The 6,932-nt window shown below is 32.3% G+C and overlaps 2 pseudogenes; one reads left to right on the top strand and one right to left on the bottom strand.

Annotated features, from left to right (window-relative positions):
* Positions 1-845: 845 nt before the first annotated feature.
* On the top strand, positions 846-2,356 carry LOC124839932 (3-oxo-Delta(4,5)-steroid 5-beta-reductase pseudogene; annotated as a pseudogene).
* A 1,041-nt stretch (positions 2,357-3,397) lies between these two features.
* Positions 3,398-4,267, bottom strand: LOC124842299 (fe(2+) transport protein 2 pseudogene; annotated as a pseudogene).
* Between the last annotated feature and the right edge of the window lie 2,665 nt (positions 4,268-6,932).

The following is a 6,932-nucleotide window of genomic DNA, read 5'->3' as shown; positions in this document are numbered from 1 at the left end:
GTGGAGCTCCCTCTCGTGCTACAAGACAAAACATGTCAAGAGTGTAGGACATACCCAAACAGTGGGAAGTGATAATGTTTAGTTCTAGTTGATTCATTCGACAAACCTTTGGATTCTTGTCCTAGTGACTTCTTTAGTACTGTTTATTCAATCAAATATCCAAATGTCAATTAATAACCTTCTTATGCAACTTTTTTCCCCTTTTTATTTTTTAGTATTGTGATGGAAGAACATTATACTTTTCCTATATATATATATATATATATATATATATATATATATATATATATATATATATATATATATTACTACTAAGGGCGGGCAACCGACCGGGAAGCTTTGGATAAGGCCGAGCTGGTGGAAGCAAGGCTAATATGTCCGATCGGATGTCCCAGTGTGATATGTCCGATCGGATCTTTAAGCACAACATGTCTGATCAGGCAGGTGTATAAAACTGTGGACTGGAGACAACAGTTGAATGCTCATGAATGTGTAATTAATGAAGTAACAGTCATTGTCGAGTATTTAAAGTGTGCATTGAAAGTCATTAAGAGATGAATTAATGGGTAATATTCTCTGAAATCATATAAATAGCAGTCAAAGGAGAATGTAACTCTTTGTTCTTTGATAATTATATAGACTTGCAAAAGTCCATTCTGACTTGAGCGTCGGAGTGTTTGCTGCAGGTCAACCCGTGTGACGAAGAGGTGCGAGGAGAACGAAGGGAGAAGGACCGATCTGTGAAAGAAGAGTGTTTCCGGACGGAGGTAGCAGGAGCCAGGATTGTTTATCAGAAAAAACACTCCAACAAAAAAGAATATAGAAAACATTATTCATGTTACAACATTTCCTTCTTTAAATTCAACCGACAGCTGTTACACACAACCACACAAAAATATTTCTTCCTGGTGTGGAGAACAGCAGTGATGGAATCCCAAACTTTTGTAGCACTGGTAGCCGGTGCCACAGGGATGGCTGGGCTGAGTCTAGCCCAAGCCCTCAAGCAGCCCAACTGTCCCGGAGGCCCATGGAAAGTTTACGGTGCCGCTCGCAGGCCCCCGCCCAGTTGGTTCCCTCCTTCCACAGTCGACCACTTCATCACCTTTGACGCTGTCGACTCTTCCGACACACGCGCCAAGCTTTCACCGGTTGCGAGTGAAGTCACCCACCTATTCTGGATCAGCTTGCAGGTTCGTGTAGATGAAGAAGCCAACGTGAGAATCAACGAAACCATGCTCTTCAACGTTCTCAGCGCCCTCAAATCTTGCACACCTTCAAAGCTAGCCCATGTGACAGTTCAAACCGGCACCAAACACTACATGGGCCCAATTTTCGATCCACTCCTCTCCACCAAACTCATCTCCCACGATCCACCGTTTCACGAGAACATGGCGAGGCTCCCTTACCCCAACTTCTACTACGCGCTCGAGAATCTCGTTGCATCTTTCGTGCCATCGCTCACGTACTCAGTGCACCGCTCCTCTATTATAATAGGAGCGTCGTCCAGGAGTATATACAACTCTCTGCTCACGCTAGCAACCTACGCTGTGATTTGTCGCCACGTGGGATTGGCGTTTCGGTACCCGGGGACGAAGTACACGTGGGAGCATTTCTGTGACATGACCGACGCCGGAGTGTTGGCGCAGCAGCACGTGTGGGCTGCGGTTTCCCCTGAAGCTAAAAACGAAGCATTCAATTGCACAAACGGCGACGTTTTCACGTGGAAGAGCATGTGGAAGTTGCTGTGTGAAGTTTTCGATGTGGAGTTTGTGGCGTTTGACGAAACGCAAAGGTTTGATTTGGTGGAGCTGATGCGTGATAAGGGTTGCGTTTGGAAGGAGATCGTGGAGAAATACGAGCTTCACAACACCGTATTGGAGGAAATAACCTGCTTTGACGCCCTACAAGCGGTGCTACGTTTTAAGTTTCAACATGTATCTAGCATGAACAAGAGTAGAGAATATGGATTTTTTGGGCATGTTGATACCTTCAAGAGTATCAGATTTTGGGTGGAGAAACTCAGAGAAATGAAGATCATACCATCGTATCAACAGCGAGCTTCATATTTTCTCTGCTGTGAGTTTCCTATAAATGGTCATCTTTGCCACCTGATAGCATAATAAATAGCATAATTGTGATCATGGTTTATGTTTTGTTTTAAGCCAAAAGAATAATAGTCGGCTATAAAAATTACCATTGTGATTGATTGTTATATTATTAGTCTGTGATCTGTTGTTAGTGTCCTATAAAATTACAAAAAAGATTGTAAAACTAAAAATCTGAGTCAAAATATCATTTTTCTGTATGTTTTACAAAAATCTTTCTGTATTCCTTCTGTTGGATTTTGGATTTAGAGTTGTCTACCTAATCAGTTTATTGAAGTGTTTGATTGCTAGATGTATCAGTCGCTTGAGGTATGCACTGTGTGCACAATTATTGAAGTGTTCAATTACTCTTCTCATTCATATATTACAAGACCATATAAATCAATTTATACATTAAATACTTCAATAATTTTTAAAACATTACATTATATATACATAAACCTACAACTTTTATAATTGTTACAAATACTTACAAAACATGGTAAACTATTATAAACTTTAAATATTTCTACATGTTATCAGATGTTCAATTTTTAAATGTGTTTAGATATCATCCAAACTGCCACGTGTCAGCAATATACAATCACTTATTTAAGTTTAAGGTGTGTTTTATTTTTTGTTTTAGTTAAGTTTTGACTTTTTTTTATATTCATTTTTGGTTGATCTTTAGAAATTTTCTTGTTGTGATGGTTCTAATTGTATTGTTTGTAGATTTATTTTTAATTTTAGTCTTATATTGGCATATCTCATTTTATTCTTTTGCTATTTAAGTTTTTTAGTTGTTTTTTAAATTTAATCAATTATGTACTATAAAAAATAACTATGGTGAAATTATAAGAATTATATATTTTACAACTATTTATAATGCTTTTTTTAAAATATAATAATATATCTTATTTTAATAATTATAATAATTTGTTTTGTTATTATAATCTAAAATGAGCGCATTGTATCCACTTTTATTATTGAATAAGACATGTTAATTAGAAGTGTAAGTTCTATTTATTTGATGAATTTTGCATTTAATAATAAATGATATTAAAGTAATAGAGAACATAACTGATAATATTTCTTAAGAAATTTACTGGTTAAGAAATTATCTTTCTTTTACCCTTGTTTCATTATTCAATGTTGAAAAGTAGGGTGTTGCTCCCTCCACCCCCACACATCTCTTCCTCCACCTCCCCAATTTTCTAAAATGTCAATTATATCCTTTTAAAATGACAATTATATCCTCAAAATTAAAATTTTTTATTTTTATTATTTTAATATTTTAATTTATTTAAAACTTCTTATTTACTTCCGCTGTAAACATTCGACAATGCGATCCCCAATACAATTCCCAATGGAGTTGTAGTTGAGAAGAAGAAAACCATTATAGCTTTCACCTTCGTTCCATATTCAGCCTGAAGTATAGAACCACCTAAGCCCATTCCTTCAAACATTTGATGGAAGCATAGCGCAGCAATGAGAGGCCTAATCGTGCATGGATTCATCGAAGCTCCCATTGACAAACCAATCACCACTGAGTGCACCACAATCCCTAACTCCAACACCTGAGCCACAACACGAAACCTCAACAACTGTCCGGCATCCACGATATTTGCATCTCTATCTGCATGTGCAGGCACATCTTGTCCATGACCATGACCGCATACTTCCCCTTCCTTCCTCTCTCCGGCTTCAAGGGAAGCGGAACCGTTAGCGGTAGTGGCAGCGAGCTTCTTCTTGAAGAAACTGATGGAGTAGGAATCAACGACGAGAGTGAGAATCGCGGATAACATGGCGATGAAAGTGGTGAACGGAAACTTTCGCCACGGACGTTCCGGCAGGCACTCCGAAGTGAGATCTTCAAAAGAGTCCGGCAGCACATGTATATAACCTATGGCGAGTATCACGCCGGAAGCGAAAGCCTTCACGAGTACGAAAAGGTCGCGGTCCGGTCGCAGCGCGGGAACAGACCGGGAGAACAGGGGAATCGAAACTCCGATCACGCTCGTAACAAGAATACTGAATATGGCTATTACCTTAAGTTTCAACGACTCCGCCTTGTCCCGACAGCCTTCATCCCTAGCGTTGCATTGCTCCGCCGTGGTAGGAAGCGCCTCCGCCAGGAGAAGAAAAACGATGGCGGTTATTATAACTACAAGACGAGGTGCCATGGGAGACTAATATTGAGTGTGAGGAAGAGTAAGTGAGAATGAACGGTGGTTTTGGAAGAAACAATGACATCCTTCAACGGATGTCAACATCCGTTTAAGGCAAAACGGATGTCGACATCCGTTTCGCCTTAAACGGATGTTGACATCCGTAGAAGGATGTCATCCGTCCAGAGCTGTGTTCCTTTTAAGTTTCGTTTTTATTTTAATACGTTTTACGGTTCATGCAAGGATTATAGGCTTGGATATTAAAAGGATTATTGGAAGTATGAGAAGGGTTTAAAGTTTAGGATTATTGGAAGGATTATGACTACGTACCTGGAGAGGAACTACGACAAGGACACTACACCACAAACGCACTGCACCACGTAGTGCATCGAGAACAAGAGGAATATTGCTTGATAATTCTTTTCACGATTACCAAGCTTTGCAGAAAAATATTTTACTCATACAAGGAGGAACTACGTAGGTTATCAGGTTATCAGTGAAATATGTTATAAATGAATAAAATTAAAAAACAATAATTTTAAAAATAAAATTTTAATGAAGGGCAAAATAGTAAAGGAAAGGTGGAGGAAGGGGCAAAATAGTAAAGGGGAGGTGGAGAAAGAGATGTGTGGGGGTGGAGGGAGCAACACCCTGAAAAGTATTTTGACGCATGCATGAAATTATTTTTAAGACCATTTAATTTAATTTTCATAATAATTAGAAAAGTAAATAAAGAAACTAAAAATAGATATTATATTTTAAATAATAATGATAAATAAGATTCAAGATGAAAACCTTAACTTAATACTGTTCACGTTTAATATAAATTTGACATAAGTGTTATGTAATTTTAAATGATGTATTATTTTCAGTAATTTATTATTTATTTTATTTTTACTTTATTAATGATGTCAATATTTAATCATTCATTTTTTTATATAATATTTTAAATTTTATCATTATTATATTAATAATATTATGTTACTGCATTATTATTACATATTATCATTTATTATTATATCATTATATATCTTTAAGAGTTTAAATTTTTTTATAATTTTCACTTTTTAATAATATATTCATGTTTATGTTAATTAAATTTAATATAAATGTATTACAGTTTTGAGTGTTTATATTATTTATAATATTTATTATTTAATTTATTTTTAGTTCACTAATGATGTTATTATTTAATTATTTATTTATTGTTTTATATCATACTTTAAGTTTTTTTTTCATTATTTACAGATTTTCATTAATGTTTTTTATTCTTTATCTTTCAGATTTTTTTCCAGTTTAAATAAAAACTCTTCTTATAGGTTAAAAATATATGATAGTTTTTTTAGAGACATTAAATGGGTCCATTAAAAATGTTTCATTTTTTGTAATTTTTTTATTTTAAGTTTTAAATTCAAAATTTGTTACCATATTTATTCTAGTTTTTTTTTTTGGATTTAGAATTTCAAATTCAAACTTTTTTTACTATATATTTAAATTTTGAAATTTGGCAATAAGAACATTAATTTTAGAAAAATGTTGATACTGAAATCATTAGTTATTTTTAGATTTTTAAAAGTTTAATAAATTTATAATTTTTACCTTTTAACAATATTGCTGTTGAATTTAATTTTTAAATTATTGTTTTAATTTAACATAAGTGTATTACAATTTTAAATGGTGAAGTACTATTTTCAAGATTTTTTTTTTAGTTTTTTTTTTTAGTTTATTAATAATGTCATTATTCAATTATTTATTTACTGTTTTATATCATATTTTAATTTTTGTTATTATTATTTGTCATTATTCACATATTTTCATTAAATCTTTTGAATTTTTCATCATATAAATTTTGTTTTTATCTTAAATACAAATTATTCTAATAGGTTAAAAACATGTGAAAGTTGTTTCGAAATTTAAAATGGTCAATTAAAAAGGCTTCATTTTTTTTTGGATTTTTAATTCGAAACAGAACTTTGTTACCATTTTTTTATTTTTTCTTTTTAGAGATTTTGAACTTCAAATTTAAACTTTGTTATTATATATTTCAAATTTTAAATTTGGCAATATGAATATTAATTTTAGAAAAAGATTAAAATTTAAATTGTTAGTTATTTTTATATCTTCAAAGGTTTAAAGAATTTATAATTTAAATTTTTTAATAATCACTGTTGTTATTGTTGTGGAAATTATTTTTTAAATTATTTTCAATATTTTATTATTTAGTTTATTTTTAGTTTATTACTTATGTCACTGTTCAATTATTATTTTTATTGTTTTATATCATATTTTAATTTTATTATTATTGTTATTTGTTATTATTCACATATTTCAATTAAAAAATTTGAATTCTTCATCTTCCAGGCTTTGTTCATTTCTTAAAAACCAACTCTTCCAATAGATTAGAGACATATTAAAGTTGTTTAAAAATATTAAAATGGTGTATTAGAAAGATGTCATTTCTCTACATTTTTTTTAATTTTGAATTTCAAATTCAAACTTTATTACCATATCTTTACTGTTTTTTTGCGATTTAGCATTTTAAATTCAAACTTTGTTATCAACGTTTTATGTATATTTTTCGCCATAATTAAAATACTAAAAATAGAATCTTATCTTCAAATAAAATTTATTTGTTCTTCTTTGTTAATCAAAATTTGAATCACATTTCTTTTATACAAAG

The sequence above is a fragment of the Vigna umbellata genome, chromosome 1 (genome assembly GCF_029865625.1).
Source record: "Vigna umbellata cultivar VRB3 chromosome 1, Vumbellata_1.0, whole genome shotgun sequence".
Lineage (NCBI taxonomy): Eukaryota > Viridiplantae > Streptophyta > Magnoliopsida > Fabales > Fabaceae > Vigna > Vigna umbellata.
Note: the sequence above shows the minus strand (reverse complement) of the source record. Positions and strands in the feature narration are given on the sequence as shown.